The sequence below is a fragment of the Phocoena sinus genome, chromosome 7 (genome assembly GCF_008692025.1).
Source record: "Phocoena sinus isolate mPhoSin1 chromosome 7, mPhoSin1.pri, whole genome shotgun sequence".
In the NCBI taxonomy this organism is placed as follows: Eukaryota; Metazoa; Chordata; class Mammalia; order Artiodactyla; family Phocoenidae; genus Phocoena; species Phocoena sinus.
Genome location: NC_045769.1, coordinates 46,361,030 through 46,384,436, shown reverse-complemented (window position 1 = coordinate 46,384,436; position 23,407 = coordinate 46,361,030). Strand labels below are relative to the sequence as shown.

Here is a 23,407-nt window from a genome sequence, read left to right as displayed (position 1 = left end):
AATTTTTAGATTGGGTTTATTACTCAGAATATCCTTATGGAAAAAAAAAATATATATATTTATATATACATACATATATATATAGTGCTCATTTTGCATGCTAAATGTTACTAAAATTAGCATCACTGACTCAATGGCTATAATATTTTAAAGGCTTTTTATTCTTATTGCTGAATTTACCTCCAGAAGGTGATAATGAGTTATAGACCTGTTGACTTATATTTTTTCATTCAAAAATTTTCCCTAACAAAACCAAGTTTCCCTAACAAACCTAGTCACTTTGGCAAGGTGAACATTTAAATGGACAGCCAATTGGAGTAAAGATACAGAGCTGAGAAAGCCAGGGGATATTCGGGAAATTGGAAGCATATGGTAGATATAGCAGAGTAGTGGCAAATAGGTTCTTGTGATTTGGATTCCTATACTGTGGCATTTATATTTCATCATTATATGATGAGGGACAGTTGCAGGGGAATAAGATGATCCATGTTTTATCCTAAGCAGCTTAATCTGGAAGTGATTTGTGTGTTAGACTAATGAAGAGAGAGCAAACCCAAAGGGAGGGAGAATAATTTGTAGGCTTTTCTGTTTTATTTTTATCAATAGCTGTTTAAACACTTGCTATGTGCCAGGCACTATGGTAGGAACTGTAGAAAAAAAGATGAAGAAGACATAATCCTCACTCTTGAGGCTCTTATAGTATAGTGTGTGAGACATGCGTGGCAAACAAAGGAATATAATACACCATGACAGTGTAACAATTTAATCATATTCAAGGTAAGATTAATTGGTAACTAGTTATATTGAGATGCAGGTACTGGGTTATCAACTGAGGTGATTTTCCCAAAGACATCGAGTCTGATCAAGGTTACACTAGAAGCAATGTTTCTAAACTTTGCAAGAATTCAAACAGGAATCAATGAAACTTTAGGGCGAAAGTAGTGTAAATGAAAAACAAAGCAGTGGTAGAAGTGGTGGGAGGTTAAGGAGAGGGTCTTTTATCTTAGGCAAGAGTGGCATGTTGGTGGCATTATAGATATGGGGGGAATAAAAGCAAAAGTAGGATTTTTGTCATGGTAAAATAATAGGTTTAGTTTTGCTTTGCTCTCTCACTGCTTTTTGCTCATACCTTTGCTGGAGCCCTCATAGCATTTTAAAATTTCATTGCAATTCCTTATGTAATTGAGAATCCATTTATTTACTATGAAAAGTGGTATGAGTTTCCTTAAAAGTGCAAATATGATAAGAGTAAAAATAGGTTACATCAAACAAAACATGAAATAAAGACCTGATTTTATTCATAACCACTGTATATATAATTTAGCTTTAGCCTTTCCAGCAATCACAAAAGTGGATATATGTTCTTGCCCTAAGAGCTTAAATAAATTTATTATAGACGTCTTAGTGTAATGGACAGGAAAATTGTCCTTACCACTTAGAGGTGCCTTAAATTTTGCATTGTTGGAAGGAAAGGGAACTTTGTTAACACATAGTTATAAGTAGGTAAGTTTGTGGAAGTTAAGAATTCAACTTCTCCAGAAAGTCTTTCCTGATTTTTGGAACCGGGACCAGATCTTTCTCCCTTATATTATGTACCTTAATACCGTTTACATTCCTTGGTCATATCACGCATCGTGGTTTTGTCTATCATTTCCTGAGACTATGATTCTTGAGGATTGGGTTGTCATTTATCATTACAGATATAAATTGAAATCTAAATAAAACTCACCACAATGTTGGTTTCATAGATACTCCACAAATATTTCTTAAATGCAAAATTTAATCCATTTCCATGGCTTGTCTCTTAATCATTGCTGTCCTAGTCTAGACATTTTTGTGAGCTCCATATTAGTTTTCTATTGCTGTATGATAAATCACTTCAAAACTTAGCCACTTAAAACAGTACTTATATATTATCTCACAGTTTTCTGTGGGCTACAAATCTGGGTGCAACTTAGCTGATGCCTCTGGCTGTAGGTCCCTTGTGATGTTGCAGTCAAGCTATCCACTGCAGCTGCAGTCCTTTCAGAGCTCAACTAGGGCTGAAGGGTCCACTTCCAGACTCAGCCACGGAGGGCCTCTCTATATAGGGCTGCCTCACCCATTATGGAAACCACATTCCTTTATAATCAAATCTAGGAAGTGTCATCCCATTTGTGGTGAGTTGAACGATGGCCTCCAAATAGATATGTTCAAGTCCTAACCTGTGTTTCTTGTGAATGTGACATTATTTGGAAAAAGAGTAAAGACGGTAGATGTAATTAAATTAAGGATCTTGAGTGCGAACATCCTGGATTAACTAGAGGAGCCTTAAATCCAGTAACATGTGTCCTTATGAGGCATACACAAAGGAGAAGTTCCTGTGAGGACAGGGGCAAGGACTGGTGTGATGCGACCACAAGTCAAGGATCACCTGGCGCCACCAGGCCCTGAAAAGGCAGGAATAAAATCTCCCTTAGAGCCTTCAGAGGAAGTGTAGTGTTTCTGACACCTTGATTTCAAAATTCCAGCCTCCAAAACTATGAGAGAATAAACTTCTGTTGTTTTAAGTCACCCAGTTTGTGGTAGTTTGTTATGGAAGCCACAGGAAACTAATATACCACCCCTTCTGCAGTCTTCTATATTTTAGAATGAGTCCTAGGTCCAGCCAACATCTAAGAGGAGGGGGTCACAAAAGGGTGTGAATATCACGAGGCAGAGATCCTTGGAAGCCATCTGAGAGTCTATCTATTCTATCAGATTTCTGAATGCCTCCATTTGCTTCATCTTTGTTTGACGCATCTGTGTAGATGGACCAAACTATACAGGCCAGACATTAGACTCATTATCTCACATTCTTAAAAATCATGATCTTTCTCTGTATTTCCCACCTCTCTGATTAGAATTACTGCTCATTTTGGAAAGTCAAATTGGAAAACTTAGAGTTAATTTGAATTTCTACTTTTTTCTTAATATTCATAGCCCTTAACTGATTAACCAGTCTTTTTCATTCTGTTTCTTAAATTTTTATCATCTCTCCCTTTCTTTTCAATCTCTCTCCTACTGTTTGTGGGCTTCTATTATGTCTTTCTAGAATTAGCAGTATAGCCCCTAAATCATCTATCTGTTTCTGAACTTTTTTTCCTTCAAACCTTACCCTGCAAAGTGGCTTTTGAAAACTCAAATGGAGTTATGTAATTCCCATTATTATTAACATTCTCAAGAAAAAGTTCTAGTTTGTGATCTAGCTCTTGACTTCCTAAAATCCAAACTGTATCTTTAATCATTCCTTAATATAGATCTATAAAATTGTATAAAACTTTCCAGATATATTATGTTCTTTATTTTTGCTTGCCTTTGTCTGGGATTCTCTTTTTCCAGGAGTCAGATAGGTGTTTGTTTTTATATCCAAAGCACCCAGCAGAATGTCTAATATAATGGCCAACACAGAATAGGTTTTCTTCTGTCGTAAACTAAAGTTAAAGATGAAAGAGATGAAGGATGAAGGGAGGAGAAGAGGCCTGAAACATCAGTATAAGGGCTAAACGTACAGACTCATCTAAGATGGAAACAAATGAAAGAGAAAGGAAAACTATGGGCTAGTGATGGAGAAAGACTAGACAGTTTAAGTGTAGGATAAAGGCAAAGGTATGTTCAGAAATAGAAGAAGTAGAAGCTCAAGAAAGTATGACAAAAAGAGAAAGTTCTAAATAAAGTTAAATTTGAATGAGGCTATGATGTGTTTTTAAGCTTTTAGGAGTGTTAAAAGGTACATCTCTTCACAGACATTACAATATATTAGGCGGGAAGTGTATGGAATGATGCAGTTAGTTGTTCAAGATAATGAGAAGTAGAATAAATAGATAACAAAAATGTGATGCAGTGTTAAGAAAGTAGCAGAAAGGAAATAGAAGTATCATTTCTTTTGCCCCCTTTGGTTGTAATAAGTAAGACTAATGGCACTCTTGTCTGAAGAGAGCCTCTAGGGAAATCCCTCAGTGGAGAGCAAATTCAAATCCTTTTCAGGAAATGTATTCTGCTTGATCAGCATTTAAATACCAAAGGAAATAATCTTTAAGCCATTCGAAGAGATTGAAGAAAGACATTTTGCTTTCCCTGACCTTTGGTTGTACATTAAAAATTTGCATTCAGTACATCTGTATACGTAAACCAAGCTTCTAATAATTAATGATATTCAAATTAATCTTTATCTGTATAATGTTAACATTAATTTTCATTTAACGAAGAGATTTAAAGGGAAAAATCTTTTGAATATTTATGCAATATGTAATTGTAATGAATGGTTTATTCATAAATTAATTGATATTTGAATGAAATAGTGAAAACTGGGAAAGTAGTTTTTTATCAAGTATGTTAGTCTCTATGTTGCAAAGTGGTAATCTATTGACTTTTTAGTGTAAACTAATTATTCATGCTATGAGGGTATTATATATTATATCAAAGCTTTCAGTTATTTAGAGGTAACGTTCTGGGGTTTTTTTTGACCTCCGAACGTTTCCTAAGAGGTAACATTCTTTATAAAATGATTTACTTTGCTTTTAGAGCATGATTTACATTGAGAAAATTTAGTTTAGTGAAAAATAAAAAAATTTTTCAAAAAGGTATTTTTTACACATGAAGACAGAAATAAATTAGGGAAAAGAATAGGATTTACATAATTATGTGCACTGAATGAAGAGAGAAGGAAATTGGTAAATCGTGAGTTTTGCATTGCATAGTTCATCAGCTCAGTGGCCTGACAATCTAAACTGGAAACTTTTTGATCAAGTGACTATCTGTGATGGTCAAAACCTGTTTATACAAGCAATCTGTTATGTAGTAATCACATCTACATTTGAAGAGTCTGTATCAATTTCAGTTCTTAGTTTACAAGTAACAGAAACTAGTTCTGAGTACTTTAAGCAAAAAAAGCATTTCGTTGAAAGGATATGAGTTAGCTCATAGAATCAGAGGGTAATCAGAAAAAAAGTTCTCAGGAAAGACAGCAAGCAGCCAGAGCGTTTCCGGGGATCCAGAAAGCAGCAAGTGGAGAGAGACTGTGAAGAGTACTGCCATGGAGCTAAATCTGGACCGATACTGTGGTTTAATGCTGTTTCTCACACATTCACAAAGCCAGTGTGCATGGCTGGGTCTCAATCATTTGCCCTCAGCCAGGAACCATGGCACTTGATTAACAATTCTCCCGAGACTGCCAGCACGTGGAGCAGGTAGGTTCCCCAAAAGAATTTCAACGTTTTGGGACCAGGTTGGGAAGTCTGTGTAGGGTAAGTAAAAACAGTAGATGTTTCTAAAACCTTTCTTCGGAACTGTCATTTGAAAGCCATCAAACACTAGTGGTAAAAAGCTCAAATAATAAAGATTTTACCAGTAAAATTAACATAGATTAAATAATAATGTTGCTCAGGTTTCAAACATTTATTTGTTCCTTTTTTTATACATATGTTTATTGTCTGTCATGTGCCAAGTGCTGTCCTAAGCAGTGAAAATAAAACTATAAACAATAGAATTAGTCGTGGTTTTGCACAGAGCGTATAGTCTAGTGAGAATTGAAGTATGTGCAACACTTAATATATTGCAGGAAGTCTAGAATGGGAGCTGTATTAGTTTCCTAGGGCTACAGTAACAAAGAGCCACAAACTGGGTGGCCTTAAACAACAAAAATTCTAGAGGCTAGAAGTCTGAAACCTAAGTGTCAGCAGGGTCACGTGTCCTCCAAAGACTCTAGGGGAGGATGCTGCTTCGTTTCTTTCAGCTTCTGGTGGCTGATGGTCTTTCTTGGTGGGTGGCAGCCTAACTCCAATCTCTGGCTCCATCTTCACGTGGCCTTCTTCCCTGTGTGTCTCTGGGTGTGTCCTCTCTTCTAAAACTACCAGTCATTGGATTTAGGGCCTATCCTAAATCTGGAATGATTTTACCTCAAGATCTGGAACTAATTACATCTATAAAGACCCTATTTCCAAATAAGGCCGCACGCTGAGGTTCTGAGGGAACATGAATTTTGGGGAGATGGTGTTTAACCAACTCTAGGGAGGGTACATGATACCGTTGGTATTCCTAGCAGGGTCCCTGGGCCTGTACGTGCGGTATGTTAGAGAAGCTTACCTGAAGGAAATGTCTAACTGAGGGTGGATGTTCAGCAGAAGGAAAGGGATGTATAATGGACCCTCCCAGCATTTGTGAGGAAGCATAGTTCATTGGAAGAACTGAAAGTATCAATAGTTCAGTTCAACTGGAGCAAAGAGTAAATGGGGCTGGCAAGAGGTGGAGAGGAGAAAGGATGGTGAAGAGTTTCAATGGGACAGATGATTAAGGGAACGCGTAAGGAGTTTGACATTATCCTGAATGTAGTGGGGTGTCACTGAGGGAATAACCATTATGAAATGCAAAGAGAAAGAAAGTGAAAAGAGTGAAACTGGGACACACAGCTGTATCTACAGTAGATCTCAACACTGTGTATACCTGGCAACCTTTAATATTAAACACTAAAAGTAAATGCATCTAAATGTTAGCAGTGGTTATTCCTCGGTGACTTTAATTTTATTCTTTCTAACATTTTTAAAATATAGTGGGTCCAATGAGCATATACTACATTTATAACGAGGGGGAAAAAAGCATTTTTTGGTAAAATTTAGCACATAAAATATACCTGAAATAAGATTTTTCATAGCACAGTGTTTTTAAAAATAAGTAATTGATTTCAAGGATTGGGTATCTTTTGACTTAGGAGGAAAAAAGACTTGTGAGTGAATAAAGAATTATATCACCTGAGCCAGGTATTTCATAAAATATCTTGAAATATGTATGGGGATATGGATTGCACATCCTCAGTTGGGTTAAGTAGCCATTGGATAAATCAGGGGAAAAACTTCTACTTTTGGACATAAAATAGGAAATACATTTGGATGGAAAGCACTTTTCACTTGATTTTGAAAACCATGTCAGTGAATTGGCAATTTAAAGAACATAGAAATTGATCCTTTTATGTAAGTTATCATCAGTAATGCCAGGTTGCCTTATGTAAGGTGATTAGACATAACATTCCTGTGAAGATTTTACTAATTTTGTAAGACTGAAGTGGTATTTAGGTTTCTGGAATGCAAAATTAGAGCTTTACTATTAAATCTACTTTACATATTAAGGGTCATGCTGTGAGAACAGAACGTATTTGCGTGTTCTTCTGTTTTTTTCCACCCAGTTTCAGAATATTAAACAACAAGTCCATTAACACTTACTGGATGATGTCACGGGGCAATTAAAACTCTCATGTCATCTTTAGGCTATTTTCTTTTTTTGTGATTATCAAGAGATAACACAGCTTAATTAAAGTCTCATAATAAAGTTTATAAAAGGCCGAATGCTGGCCAGTACTTGCAATGAGGAAAATCATTTGATACTTCTGTGGGAGTTTTTGTTTTTCTTCAAAATTTTGTTAGCTGCTTAAATAGCATTGTTTACTTTGATTCATCGATAAAATTATTTGCTAATCCTGACCTGGGATGATGAATAAATATTTTGCTGTTTAAGGATAGTTCAAAGTTCAAACATTTAACTTGCTAATGACTATAAAGTAAGCAGACCTGCTTTCTTTAAAAATAGTTTCAAATAAACTCTAGTAATAGATATACTAGAAATACATTTCTTGGTTAATTATTTTAAAAGAAAATAGATAACAATAATTATAAGAAAAAAGTGCACTTACATTTCAGTGGAGAGTGACTTTTTTAAAGCAAGTTTATATCCCTTATATCATTTAGTTAGCCTATCCCAAAAATATTTTAGGTGACTTGTCCTATGTAAAATTTCACTTAATTAGGACTATGAACCTGAAATTCTACTGGAGAATCTACTTGCTTGGAGTTTATGTGCTTCTCCCCTCCATCTTCCCATTCTTGAGTAGAGTTTTCTAAACTCCTGAGAATTAAAAATCTGCCACGGCAGTCCTAGCAACTTTAATAATATGAGTTATTATGGCTAACACTTACATGTTGTTTAGTGTCAGGCACCGTTTTAAGCTGTCCTTACAAATGAACATATCTAATCCTCACAGAGATATTTTGAGGTAGGAAACTCAGTTTACAGATGAGAAAGCTTAGGCAGAAAGTAGTAAAGTAAACTTGCCCAAGATCAAATGGTAGAGAGGGGATTAGAACCCAGGTAGAGTCTTTATTTTATCCATTACACTCTAGTACATGAGAGTCTTTGTTTTACCCATTACACTCTACTGCATGAAGAAACGTAGATTAACATGAGAGAAAGTATTTTAATTCAAAAATATCAAGCACTTCGTCAGTATTCCCTTGTCTTCTTCTAGTGGGAAGATCTGACATACAGCTGTCTGCTATACACGTTACACATTTCATCTTCTCCCACATTTTTGTACCTCTCATTCTCCTCATATTTCATTTATTTCAGATCCCATAACTCTTCTCTTACTTCATATTCTGTTTATAGTTTTATTTACATGTTTTCTAGTATAAAGAGATTCAAAGATAAATCTCTTATTTTGTTTAACTAGAAAGGATGAAAACATCATTTTGAGAAAGTAAAACATTAGTTCCTTGTTCTAAGATAACGCTGATACAAACAGCAATAGTAAGTTTCAGGGTAATGAGAATATTAAAAGAGTTTTTGATATCCCCTTTGATAATTTAAGCTTATACTTGATATTAAATTTTATTTTGAGAAGAAAATTACAAATTTTCTATTCTTTATGATAAACCAAGCACACACAGTAATATCCCACTGAATAATATCTATCCCTGGATAGAACAGAAAATAAATATATGTAATTCATTATAGAACTGTGTTAGAAAATAAATCAGAGAACCTTCAATAGACCAGAAAGTATGAGAAATTCAAAAAAGGATGTAGTGTCAGATTTGAGAAGGAAGCTACAACTCAAGATATGCCCTGGGGAGGACCCTTACCAAAGGTTGGTGTGACACTAAGAGTGTGCCATTCTCATAAATGGTAGGTTCCAGATTCCTGGAGAAGGCTTGAGTTCAGGGATGAGTAACTAGTTGCTTAGTTGTGATACCGCAGAGGAGCTTAGTCAGGTATTCAAACCTGCAGAAGCCCCGTTTATCTTTTGTGGTCAGGACATGGAGGATGTGAGTTCGGGTTAGAGGAAAACAGTGAAGTGTTCAGATATCAGCAACGATGAGGAGAATCAGGGAACCCTACTACCAAAGTTACCCTTTCTTCCCGCACTCTCTTTTTTTTTTTTTCCGGTACGCGGGCCTCTCACTGTTGTGGCCTCTCCCGTTGCGGAGCACAGGCTCAGGACGCGCAGGCTCAGTGGCCATGGCTCACGGGCCCAGCCGCTCCGCAGCATGCGGAATCCTCCCGGACTGGGGCACGAACCCGTGTCCCCCGCATCGGCAGGCGGACTCTCAACCACTGCGCCACCACGGAAGCCCTCCCTCACTCTCTTTGAAGACAGATTACAGGACTGAGATAACAAGAGTTAATAAACTAAGCACAGTGCAATTTACATGTAACAGCGAGGGATGGGAGAGATATTCCTTGAATAGAAGAGAGTAAAGCAGAAATCAAGTGAATTAAAAACTTGATCATATTCCTTTAGCATTTCAACTAGGCCAAAGCATAGATGAGAAATATTTCAACCTAAAATTCCACTGTATCTTTGAAATGTTAGAAATAGTGTTAAAAATCAGGAATGAAGATGGAAGACAAAGGTCATTATATCGCTCCAAAACAAAACAAATTATTTTTTGAGAATGTTGCCTTCTTTGGTTTCTTTTTGCATAATTCTTTTCAAAATTACAGTATGATGTATAATTTTTATGTTATAACGTAGTCAAATATTTCAACACTAAAACCATAGAAAATATTTCAGTCTCAAATATTATCATAATCAGAGTTTCAGTAAGTTATTTTCTGATAAGTGTAGCTTAACAACAGGGAGAAAATTTTTTTGTCTGTGTCGAGTTTGAGACATTTATTCTCTGTGTAGAGTTGGAGCCGTTTTTCTCACTGTTTATTCTCACTTCTCAGGGACAGTATAAACAATGCTGAAGAAAATAAACTCTGATAAAAAACAAAGTATCGGAATGCAGAAAAGTAAAGAGTGCACCTTTTCTCCATCCCAACCCTCATTTAGGAAATAAATTGAACCCACTTTAAAAAGTAGCAGAGGGTACTCTATTTTGTCAGTCTTTTATAATGACTGGATATTTATTCTAGAAATAGAGAGCATTGTGCATGGGTCTATCTGCGTGGTAGGGCATACAGAATGTTTTTTCTGTCTTCTGAGCTTTGGAAGTTTCCAAATAGTAACAAAAATATTTTCATTGTTTTTATTCCAAGGTTATACTGTAGATTTTTAGCTTTTTAGCACTGGCTTGTTTCTTTCCATTGCCAAACCTAGATATAATGTGATTTAACTTTATTATTCCCAAGCCTAACAGATTTCCAGTCATATTCTTAATATTTCATTGCAAACAAACCCTTTACGTTAGTGTTGAAAAGGTGTTGAACACTTTTTTCTTCTACCCCTGATACCCGTAAGTATAATGCTGAGGAAACATGGAATCTTTTGGAGTCCGTTGTTTTTTCCAACTTGCAAAATTGCTGGGTCATCAATGTTTTCAGTAGTACAGAATCAAGCTATTTCAGTAACTAGTCAGTATGATTTGGTATGATGTATGAATATAGACAATAGTATGTATTATTTAACATATATTTTTAAAAGTCCACTTCTATAGAGGCCTTCCCCTCTTCCCTCTCTCCATTGGTAACCACTAGTTTGTTCTCTATATCTGTGAGTCTGCTGCTTTTTTGTTATATTCACTAGTTTGTTGTATTTTTTAGATTCCACATATAAGTGATATCATACAGTATTTGTCTTTCTCTGTCTGACTTAATTCATTTAGCATAATGCCCTCCAGGTCCATCCATGTTGCTGCAAATAGCAAAATTTCGTTCTTTTATGGCTGAGTAGTATTCCAATGTATATCTTCTTTATCCATTTATCTGTTGATGGTCACTTAGATTGCTTCCATTTCTTGGCAATTGTAAATAATGCTGCTATGAACTTTGGGGTGCATGTATCTTTTCGAATTAGTGCCTTTTTTTCAGATATGTACCCAGGAGTGGAATTGCTGGGTGATATGGTAGTTCTGTTTTTAGTTTTTTTAGAAATTTTCATACCGTTTTCCACAGTGGCTGCACCAGTTTACACTCTCACTAACAGTGTACGAGGGTTCCCTTTTTTCCACATCCTTGCCAACATTTGTTATTTGTGTTCTTGTTTGATGATAGCCATTCTGAAAGATGTGAGATGATATCTCATTGTGGTTCTGATTTACATTTCCTTGATGATTAGCGATGTTGAGCATCTCACAGTACTTCTTAATAAGTGTTATTAAAGGTGCATATTGCTGATATTTTCAGAAATAGTATCAGATGTGTACGAGTGCAGTGTAAGATCTGGCTACTTCTTGTACTTTGTCTCGCTTCTCCCTGCCTCAAGCCTACAAGGGTGAGAATGTAGATACGGGCATTTGAGGACATTATTCCAGCTTTCCTAGGCAGGTACTTTAAGTTGCTGGAATTGGTGGTCTCAGTGTGTGGACCTGTGCTACTTAGTCATGATCTGAGATGATATTCATTCATTCATTCCCTCTTCCATTCTGCAAATATTTAGGGAACAACCACCAGGTACCTGACACTGTTCTAGGCACTGTGGCTTCAGTAGGAAACAAAATAGACAAAACCCCTGCCCTTCTGGGCTTCCATTCCAGTGCAAGAACATTACTGCAGCCTCTTCCTTCTCAATTTCCATGGCCTTGAATTGAGGAAGTTCTTTAAAAATAGAACCTGCCTTTTCAGTTTTTTGCTTATTTTTTTAAAATAAAATAATAATGGAAAATGTAATGAAGTCATTAAATAACTGCAAACTAATGTCTTACAGATAAATCTAACCAATATGTAAAAGTTGTTAGGCTTCAGACAGTGCCAACATTTTATAGTTTGAAATTCCCATTCAAGTACAAAAGAATATATTCATAATAAGAAAGACCCCATAGAGGTGTCCATGAACAATATACAGAAGCATGGACTATGTGAAGGTTAAATTCCACTTCTGTATCTGTGGGTTTAACTATCCATCCCTCCTCGCTTCCATCGATAGACAAGGACAACCCCATCCCTTACTTCAAATTGTTGGTTATCTTCCTATGCTCCTCAAAATTTCACACATGTCTATTCCTGTTCATTGTGGATTGGTCTGTCTCTTCATGTTGCTGGAACACTTATATTAAGGATACAATTTGGGCTGTCTTTGAGAGGTTACTCATAGATCAGTATCTTAAGCATAATCTTTCTGTATCTATAAGTTTTATTGATTACATATTGAACTGTTTCTGTTATTTTTATAGAATTAGCCAGGTGTATTCACATGTTGGCAACACCCAAGATAGGGCTACGTTACTGCTTATAGTCACTGATAATGTTTTTGGCTAATAAGTCTGCAACTATGTATTAGAGCATTTTCTATGAATTTTCTGTGACAACTCAAGTCAGAAGATTGCTGACTTGAACTTGAATTGCTGCTGGGTTTGAGACAGAACATCAATTTATGTGCAGGATGTTAATTTTCATGATTCTCTTCCAATACTCCAATACTAAGAAGCATTTTCCTCCTGAGGTATTTTGTTGTTTTTTTGTCTCAGGATAATATGTACTCTCTCCTTAACCACCTAATAGATACAAGCTGTAGTTTAGAGATGCCTGATGCTATGATTTTAAATATTTCATACTTACAAATTGCTACAACAAAATTTTCAGTCAGCCTTGTAAGCAAATTATGCTCATTTTTTTATCTGCTTTTTTGGTGCTTCTTAGAGTGCACCTTGATTATCATTTATCTTTCCTCTGCAGTAATTCCGTGTTTCTGGATCAGGATTTATGTCCCCAATTTTATAAGAAAATGATGGCGATTTTACAAAGCCCAATTAAATATTATGTTGTTCGTTTTCATCTTTAATTAATACTTTATAACAGTTCCTTGTTTTTATTGATGATAAATCCAATGTACGTTTAAATGCAAAAGCATCATGCTTTCACCCTTCACTCTGAGGTCTTTGTAAAAGTTTCCAATCATCCTTCAGTTTTCATGAAGGGCTTAAGCTCCTTGAACAGCAAATTTGATTAAACAGTTAATCTAAAACTGTACCAAGTCAGGTAAGGCAGCTTCTCTTTGGAAGACTGGAAGACCTGTATCTGTTTCCTAGAAGTAGTCCACTCTTCTAGATCTACTGGGGCTTCACACTGCTGCTAAAGCCTTAATTCTGTGATTACTTTGTCTGTCTTCCACATCCCCTTACTTTCAGACACTAAATCTTGTCTTTCAAACTTTTAAAATATAAGGCATTCACTTGCTTCCAATCTCAGAGACAACCTTGTTTCTCTACCATCATCTTTTGCCTGAGCTACAAGCAACAGCTTTTTAACTCTTCTAGTATTTACTTCAGCAGTATGCATATATTAATATGTAAATTTACATGCAGATTTAATATCTCCCAGCCAACTTCAGTTGCTTCCTATTACAAGGCTTAATGTGCCCAACAGGTTTCTTCCTGGTCTCATCTCTTCAGTTCTGTCTGTTGTCACTGCTTCGCCTTTTCTCCACTCTTCATCCTTATTGGCCTGTTTTCAGTTTTTTGAATGCCATGTTTGCACACCCTCAGACCTTTGCACACCCTGTTCCTTCTGCTTGGTGAACCTCACTTATATCTTTCAAATTGTAGTTTAAACATTACTTCCTCCAAAAAGGACCCCTTGACTTGTTTTACACTAGTTAAGGTTTTCTTATAATATGCCACCTTAGTACCCTAGGTATTTTTTTTCCTTCTCATTATGTGTTCAATTATTTTTTTCTCCAATTTCTGTCTTCCCTGATAGTGTTTCAGCTCCATCGGGCATAGGTTAATTCTGTCTTGTTCGCTTGTATTAAAATATCATCCACAATATAAATTCACAGTAAATAATTGCTTAAATAAGGGATTGAATGATTGAAAGATACTTTTGTTACTTCTTTTAATGATGGAGTATTTCTTGAGAGAAGTCTGTTTATCCCTTTTATGTATTTTTTAGATTTTCAAATTCTCTGACATTGTCTTTAAATAAAAGAAATTAATAATTTAAAAATCTATACTTTTACTTTATGCACTAATTATGACTAAATGTTAAAATGACTATTCGGGAAATAAATCATATTATATAAGTCAGTTATTGTATCTGTTGAGAGATGTTCCTGTTTCAATTTGCTTGATTAAACACTAAATTTTTTTAATGCATTAAAATAAACTTAAGTTAGTGTTTTATAATATAAGGAAAATGTTTTTAGGTATTGATTGATTTTTATATGCTTCTAGTTGGTGACCAGTTTTTGTTATATGTCTACTGAATTCTGTCATTTTCTTTACAAAGAAGCTACATAAATATATTTTTAAATTGGAAGATTGACTACAGCTGTGTAACCATTAGACAAATCAGTTTTATGAGTTATTAGTATGATTCTAGCCAGTAGGCTGGTATTCTAAATCATAACACTTCAGTAATCTTCATTGCAAAAATAGTAATTTGTGTATTTTTTAGAGTTTAATTTAGCAAGAACTAAGTGAAGGATTTGACAGATAAGATGCTTGCCCTCCCAGAGTGTTCAAAAGAATACTGAAGCTGGAAAGGTTTAATATGTCATTAGCTTGGCAATTCCTCTTAGAACTCAATGCTATAATCATTAAAAGGATTTTTTGTAATATGTCAGGGGCTTGTAATTTTGTTCTATTCTAAAATGATATTTGTGACAGGAAAATGATTTCAATTTATGTATTTGAATCTGTGTAAATTTTTAAATCACACAATGACAGAAATAGTTATGATTTCTTCAAAAAACAAACTTTATATAATTAGACTAGTTTATAATTTCTTAAGTGGAATTAATTTGCATGACTGTTTTATTATTATAAAACAGGATTCTAACAGAGTGAATAGGTGGTGTTATAACTCCTTTGTAATAAATTATAATTCTTGGTTTTATGGCGTAGTATTACATCAGGAGTATATATGTTATCATGTGGAATAAGTCTAAAGATGTTCAAATGCAGTGTTTAAAATTGACTTTAGCAGTATTTAAGAACTTAAAATTCACTTGCTTCATTTTAACAGTCTCAGATTGCTTTGCAAATAACCAAGATTCCTTGCTATAGATTAATGTGATCTGGAGAATTTTCTTCATATAGTTCATTGGAGCCTCTGATAGAATAAGGAGTAAATCTAAGGAAATTGTGTATTTTGCAGACAAGAGCAAAGGGCACATTTGGGGGACTTTTTTTTCAAAGACTATAGCATGAAGGCTACTATGGTTTCTATATCTCAGGGCCAGCTAACATGATCTCAGATAAAATCTATTTGATCTAAGTAATAAGGCAACTTTATCTCAGAAGACTGCAGGACTCTGTATATCCATTTGTGAAATGTAGCCCAGATACTTGAAAAGTTTAATGATAATTCCTGGGAGTTGGCTTTTTGAAGAGTCCCATGATAATTTGGGGAATGTGACATTTATTCTTCTGACCTAGAAAATTTCAAAGAAAAGTATGTTTAGATGAAATGTTAATGTCTGTCTAAATCCTTTGTCAGTGTAGAGCAAATCAGAGAAAAAAGTTGTTTGCAATTGGAGAAGAAAGAATAGAAGTACCTGGAACATGACCTTAGAAAAGAAAGAATAGTTGAATAGGGGTGAATTAAAGCTGCAGCTGATTCCAGTCTTCTGATTGCCAGTCCATCTCTTCCATCAGGAGACTAAAAAGCACAAGATTGCTAAGACCCTGAAAGGACTTTCCAACTGAGTCCTGAAAATGAGTGTTACAGTAAGAATTAAAGGAAAATGTTACCTAACTCAGGTTTGGCTACTTGTTGCTCAAGAATACAATACTGAGAGACAAGTGGTAGGCAAAAGGAAAGATAGCTTTGTTGAGGGAGCCAGTAATCCTGGGATGAAGGTGGACTCATGTACCAAAGAACCAACTCCCAATTCCCCAGGTTTGGCTGGGAGATTACATAGGGAAAAGAAAGGGCTACAAGCTGGAGAGGGGGCAATCTTGTATTTTCAGAGATGATGTCTTGGTCACATGATTCCAGGTAGCCATCAAGTCTTGCTTGCAGCCGGAACATTATCTAAGTCAGAAATCTCTGGCTAGCTAGTCCTGAAAAGCAAGAAATAAGGGACAAAGACAAAGGTGAAGCAGATAGAACTAATCTTCAGTCTTGATAGGCATCATCAGCTTTTTCCATTATCAGCAAGCTAAGCTAAGTTAGTGGTGGTCTAGGGTAGAAGGCAGGTATGGTAAGCATAAAGCCACAGCCATATCATAAGTAAGAAATAGAGTTGGAATAATGCTGAGTAGATGAGAGTCCCTAGTTACAGTCTCACTGCCTCAGTTAAAAAAATACCTTCATTATTTCAAAATTCCTCAAGGTAACATGGAATGAGTGCAACCACTCTCAGTTAAAAGTGAATTTCTCGGTTTGCAAAGTGATAAAACTAAATCAAGTTGCCCCAGTGCTCTATTTTAGAGCACAAAGCCCTATTCCAGGAATCTTTTGCCCATCCTGTGACTAATTAATAATTAATAATATTAATTATGAAAAAGGAAGGAAGGATATAAGCATCTAGAATAAAATGAGAAATATACTTTTAAAATTTTATTGAATTTATATTTCCAATGTTATTTTTAAATTTTTAGTAAGCATTATTTTCACTCTTTTAAGTGAAATTCTTTCTATGTCGCTTTTCTCTTCTCATCCTTACTTACTTCTCTCTCTCTTCCTCTTTTTCCCTTTCTTTCTTCTGTTCTTCCTTTGAGAGATCTTTTTGGGGTGATGAAAATGTTCTGCATAAATGTAATTAGATTGTGGTGATGGTTGCACAACTTGGTAAATATTCTAAAAACGACTGAATCGTGTATTTTAAATGAGTGAGCTCTATGGCATGTAAATTATATACATATACATATACATTTCACTTTTTTACAAAGGGAAATGCCAACCACAGGTTAACTAAGGCGACTGGACTGGAGTAAGTAAAGTACAAGGACGCTGGATCTTTTCTCAGATTGATTACAACAAGTCACAAGGCTAGACGTTGAGTTTTAGGACTCAATTGGTAAGTCCTTTTAGGTCATAACAATCTTGCTTTTTTTAGTCTTGAGATGGAAGAGATGGACTGACAATCAGAAAATTGGCATCAGTCGCAGCTTTCATTCACCTATATCAATTTGTGGACTTTGTGTCCTACATGAAGGGAGACTATCAGTGATAATTCAGAGACAGGATTTGCCATTTATGAAGACAAGTCATGGTATGGCAAGCTCTTGAATATATTCAATTGAAAGATGAATAAAAAGCATACAAAACATGCAAGGCATTTACTGCATTTAATCAGATATAGTTGGGTAAATATATCTATATTTAAATTTATTTATTTATTTATTTGTGGCTGCATTGGGTCTTCGTTGCTTTGTGCTGGCTTTCTCTAGTTGTGGCAAGTGAGGGCTACTCTTCATTGCAGTGTGCAGGCTTCTCATTGTGGTGGCTTCTGTTGTGGCAGAGCATGGGTTCTAGGCATGCGGGCTTCAGTAGTTGTGGCACATGGGCTCAGTAGTTGTGGCTTGCAGGCTCTAGAGCTCAGGCTCATTAGTTGTGGCACACAGGCTTAGTTGCTCTGCAGCATGTGGGATCTTTCCGGACCAGGGCTCGGACCCATGTCCCCTGTATTGGCAGGTGGATTCTTACCACTGTGCCACCGGGGAAGTCCTGGGTAAATATATTTGAACACTTGTTTCTAAAGTCTGGTAAGCTTTATTCATTTTTGGGTAAATGCCAGATCACAATGGTGAAGATTGAGTTTTTGAAAAAGTATTATAATTTCTGTTTTTGAAAAAGTTTTGGGTGCCCAGAAAATATTTTTTGTCTACATCTGGAAAATTTTCAAAATACTTAACAGTTAAACTCCATTTTAAAACTGGGACAGTGAGAATCCAGCAAATTCAAATATGTGTGAAATAATACAAATACAAGGTTGTTTTCATTGTTCTGTAAAGCAGATTCAATTTGGTTGTTTTTGTTGCCTCATCTCACTCATGACAGGAAATTCCTTTTCCTGTTATCTTTTTTTTTTTAAATTCTTTCATAGTTACATGTTTTATTAATCATGTCTGAGAAAAGTCATTGATTTTCATTTTGTACAGCATTATTTTGTAAGGACAAAATACAGTGAAACTTCCAAGCTTTTTGCATATCATAGCTGAAACTGAAAGTTTCTCCATAATTGAATTTTCACTTCTTATTTGTAATAAGTTTATCCTTAGGAGGATTTTTTATTGGCGGCCTGTGGGAATATGATACACCCAGGTCCTCTTTCCTTGGTATATTCACAAAAGCCTCTGAAACTAAATTTCCAAGTCAGGCCATACTAAGGCCTGGCATAATAAGTTTTTATCGTTAACAGTTTTTTTGTGTTTGTGGTTTTCTTTTTTTAATTTCAATTTTTTATTATATATTGTTTTTAAAATTCCAGTTTCCAATTGTTCGTTGTCCCGTTATCTCTTATCGAACGCTGGGAGCTTTTTTTTTTTTTTTTTTTTTTTTTTTTTTTTTTTTTTTATGCGTTACGCGGGCCTCTCACTGTTGTGGCCTCTCCCGTTGCGGAGGACAGGCTCCGGACGCGCAGGCTCAGCGGCCATGGCTCACGGGCCCAGCCGCTCCGCGGCACGTGGGATCCTCCCAGACCGGGGCACGAACCCGTGTCCCCTGCATCGGCAGGCGGACTCTCAACCACTGCGCCACCAGGGAAGCCCTGGGAGCTTTTAAAGCATAGCTTGTTGGATTATAAAGGATTGTTGTTTTGTTACATTTGCTCAGACTAGTGCTATTTGCTAGAATTACCCAATAGTTTCTTTACACTTTCTTTACTTACTTTACTTACACTTTACTTACTTTCTTTACTTTCTGTGCCAGAAATTGCCTACAAACTCTGAGCTATGGGAATAGCTCAGGTGGTCTTTGCTAGCAGGAAGGAAGATGCATTTTAACAGTTTTTTTCCCCAATGGTAACTATATACTATAATTTATTCGAATTAGTTAAAAATAGTAAAAAATACATTACTATAGAATGTCTAGAGAATTAATTCATATTTATTCAACTATGCTATCATTTGAAAAACTATTTTCACTTCATTTTAAAATGCTATTCCTTTGTAAAACATGAGTGTATCCAATCTTAATGGAAGTCTGACATCATGGGAAAAATTGTTTAAAATGAGAATTCAAAAGATCCTTATTCACTGCAATCAGAAGCCCTCGCACTGCAACAAAGAGCAGCCCGCCACTCGCCGCAACTAGAGAAAGCCCGCGTGCAGCAATGAAGACCCAACACAGCCAAAAAAAAAAAAAAAAAAGAATAAATAAAGCCTGAAAAATCACAAAAAAACAAACAAACAAAAAAGATCCTTATTGATTATCTGGTCTCACTTCCTCATTGACAAAGAGCAGATTTGTTCTTTTAAGGAGGAACTTTTATTTCCCCCATTTAAATCTTTTGAATCAGTCACAGTCATTAATAACTTTGGTAGCCCTACCTATGTAAAAATTATGAAATTTTAAACATGTGAAGTCCAAACAGAGTTTATATTTTAACTTGGAATATTTGTGTGCTTATGTGTGCATGCGTGTGTGTGTGTGTGTGTGTTGTGGTGTGTGTTTTGTCTTTACAGAGAGATGTAGGAGTTAATACAACGATAAAATGTCAATATGCCAAAATATATTTTTTCTTTTAGAACATTTTTACTAAAATTTCAGATTAAAAACATGAAGTGTTATCATTGCCACCCTTTTTAAAAATTTTATTTATTTTAATTTTTAAAATTATTTATTTATCTATTTAAATTTTTATTGGAGTATAGTTGATTTATAATATTGTGTTAGTTTCAGGTATACAGAAAAGTGAATTAGTTATACATATACATATATCCATTCTTTTTCAGATTCTTTTCCCATGTTGGTTATTACAGATTATTGAGTAGATTTCCCTGTGCTATACAGTAGGTCCTTGTTGGTTATCTATTTTATTTTTTTATTATTATTATTTTTAACATCTTTATTGGAGTATAATTGCTTTAAAATGTTGTGTTAGTTTTTGCTGTATAACAAAGTGAATCAGCTATACATATACATATATCCCCATATCCCCTCCCTCTTGTGTCTCCCTCCCACCCTCCCTATCCCACCCCTCTACGTGGTCACAAAGCACTGAGCTGATCTCCCTGTGCTATGCAGCTGCTTCCCACTAGCTATCTGTTTTACATTTGGTAGTGTATATATGTCCATGCCACTCTCTCACTTCATCCAAGCTTACCCTTCCCCCTCCCTGTGTCCTCAAGTCCATTCTCTACATCTGTGTCTTTATTCCTGTCCTGCCCCTAGGTTCTTCAGAACCATTTTCAAAATTTAGATTCCATATACATGTGTTAGCATACAGTATTTGTTTTTCTCTTTCTGACTTACTTCCCTCTGTATGACAGACTCTAGGTCCATCTACCTCACTACAAATAACTCAATTTCATTTCTTTTTATGGCTGAGTAATATTCCATTTTATATATGTGCCACATCTTCTTTATCCATTTATCTGTCAGTGGACACCTAGGTTGCTTCCATGTCCTGGCTATTGTAAATAGTGCTGCAGTGAACACTGTGGTACATGTCTCTTTTTGAATTATGGTTTTCTCAGCGTATATGCCCAGTAGTGGGATTGCTGGATCATATGGTAGTTCTATTTTTAGATTTTTAAGGAGCCTTCATACTGTTCTCCATAGTGGCTGTACCAATTTACATTCCCACCAACAGTGCAAGAGGGTTCCCTTTTCTCCACACCTTCTCCAGCATTTATTGTTTGTAGATTTTTTAATGATGGCCATTCTGACCGGTGTGAGTTCATACCTCATTGTAGTTTTGATTTGCATTTCTTTAACTATTAGTGATGTTGAGCATCATTTCATGTGTTTGTGGGCAATCTTTATATCATCACCAGCCTTTTGTTGTTGGTACTTCCATCCACTCGTTCAGTCATTCATCAATCAATTAAATTTTTTTTTGTCTCATGTGTGGCAGGTTTGGGGTGAAAACCATAAAGAAGGCATAGCTTTTGCATTTGAGAATCTTTTTGGTTTAATAGAGTGAAAGTATATATAAATTAATAATTTCAAATAGTGTGACAGAGAATATATGGAGACTTGTATGGAGGGAGTGGCCATCTTTTTGGGAGTGGAGCACTCAAATACATGCTTAATATGGGAAAAAGCTTTACAGGCAGAGGGACAGGTAGAGCTGCAAAATGGAAGTATGAAGGACTTAAGAGGAGAATGAAAATCACATCTTCATTTTTAGAAATACAACTCTAGCTGCTTTTTGCTTTCATATGGAAAAACACCTCAAGTAGAGCTAAGTAGCTGTTCTTTGTTTTTATTCAAAAGTGAAGTGTTGAACCTCCTTCTTCATATTTTCTTTATTTTTAAAATATTTCTCATGTCAAAAAATTCAAAATTAAAAAAAAATTCATTCACAAGGTACATAAACATTGAATAACCTCTGGACATACTGTTATTTTCTTGACCTTTTCATTTCTCTTCATTTTTTTTATCCATCATGTATTATACCCTTTAAATACTGTATTTATTCCTCTCAAAATTCTCCAAATTCCTTTTAATACTTCAGTCCCGAATTCATCAGGTTTCATTTGAAGTGTTAATTAGTGATAAATTTAACTTGGAATTAGTTCTTATCCATGGCCTTTTTTTTTTTTTGGCGGTACGCGGGCCTCTCACAGTTGTGGCCTCTCCTGTTGCAGAGCACAGGCTCCGGACGCGCAGGCTCAGCAGCCATGGCTCACGGGCCCAGCCACTCCACGGCATGTGGGATCTTCCTGGACCGGGGCACGAACCCGTGTCGCCTGCATCGGCAGGTGGACTCTCAACCACTGCGCCACCAGGGAAGCCCTCAATGGCCTTTTGAAACATAAATTTAACCATCATAATTGGTTAATTTCTAAGAATAAATTCAGTTGTCATGCTTGTACAAATATGTATGTATGTGTATATATACACATGTACATATATATTACACATACACTACACACACATACCGCACATACACACACATATATATAACTTACATATGACTTCTCTGTATACATATATATAAATATATACATATACTCATAAATTCATTCCTGGAACTAAATGATAGACCACTCCTTCAACATTTTCCTACACTTAAATATCCTTTGTTGGTTTGATGTTTTATTTCTTGTTTGGCAAACATGAAACTTAAAAGTAGAACTTAGTTTAGATTTGCTTTTCACTTTATATTATGAAGCTGTGATGTATTTTCTAATTTAGTTGAATATGTGCACATCTATTTAAAGTAAATAAGCATTCAAATTAAATAGAGAATTTTAGTAAAATATTAATCAGTTTTGAACTCAGGCAGGAATTTTGATTTAGGGAAAAAAAAACCCTGCAGCACATTAAAAAGAAATTTTCTCAACTGTTACTGAAAATACCTTTTTCTTTCCTAAGCCTTTTCCAGGACACACAGGTTACAGGATGTAATAAGACTCTCTTTCTTACTGTGACTACATGAGAGCAGTGGAGTTTCTCTTGCCTGTGCTAATTAGAGGCACTGACCCTATAGAGGCACCATTTATTTCTATGCTGCTTCAGTTTCCAGACCCCTGGACTCCTCAAACATCTCTTTGACCTCCTTTCTGAGAAGTACTGCCTAGAAGATGAGCTGTTCACAAATCAGGTAGAGATTCAGGTTAACCTTTAGTACTATATGGTCTGCTTTTCAAAAGTCAAGCACGGATGGCTTCTTTTCTTTAGCTGTTTCCAGTTTATTCACTGCTTCTGAGGATGAAAAAAGTCACGTTCTACCAGCTGAAGGTGAGTTTTTGAGAAACCCTATTTGTTTATAATTGTGCCCTGCTTTTCTGTAGTGCTACACTCAAAGAGCCCAGTAAAGTATAGAAATTTTTTATCCCATTTTAAAGATGAGGAAATATCTTTATTCCTTTAAAACTGTTGTATGTGTTTGTAGAAACAATTTATTCCCACTTTATAGTCCTAATGAAAGAAATTAAATTCCAGACAATATGAGATTTACCCTTGGCCATATAGATAATGAAAATGAGAATTAGAACCAGTTTTAACCTATTCCTATGGTAGTATTCTTTCTGCTGCACAATGCTGCATACACCCTTATGCCTCTTTGATTAGTTTTATTTGTTTTTTTTTTTTTTTTTTTTTTTGTTTTTTCTTTTTGCGG

General features: G+C 35.5%; 1 protein-coding gene across 6 annotated transcripts in view; it reads left to right on the top strand.

The window, feature by feature from the left end:
- Positions 1–23,407, top strand: part of GULP1 (GULP PTB domain containing engulfment adaptor 1) — a 272,148-nt gene that overhangs the window by 95,998 nt on the left and 152,743 nt on the right. The gene's annotated exons all lie outside the window — the stretch shown is intronic.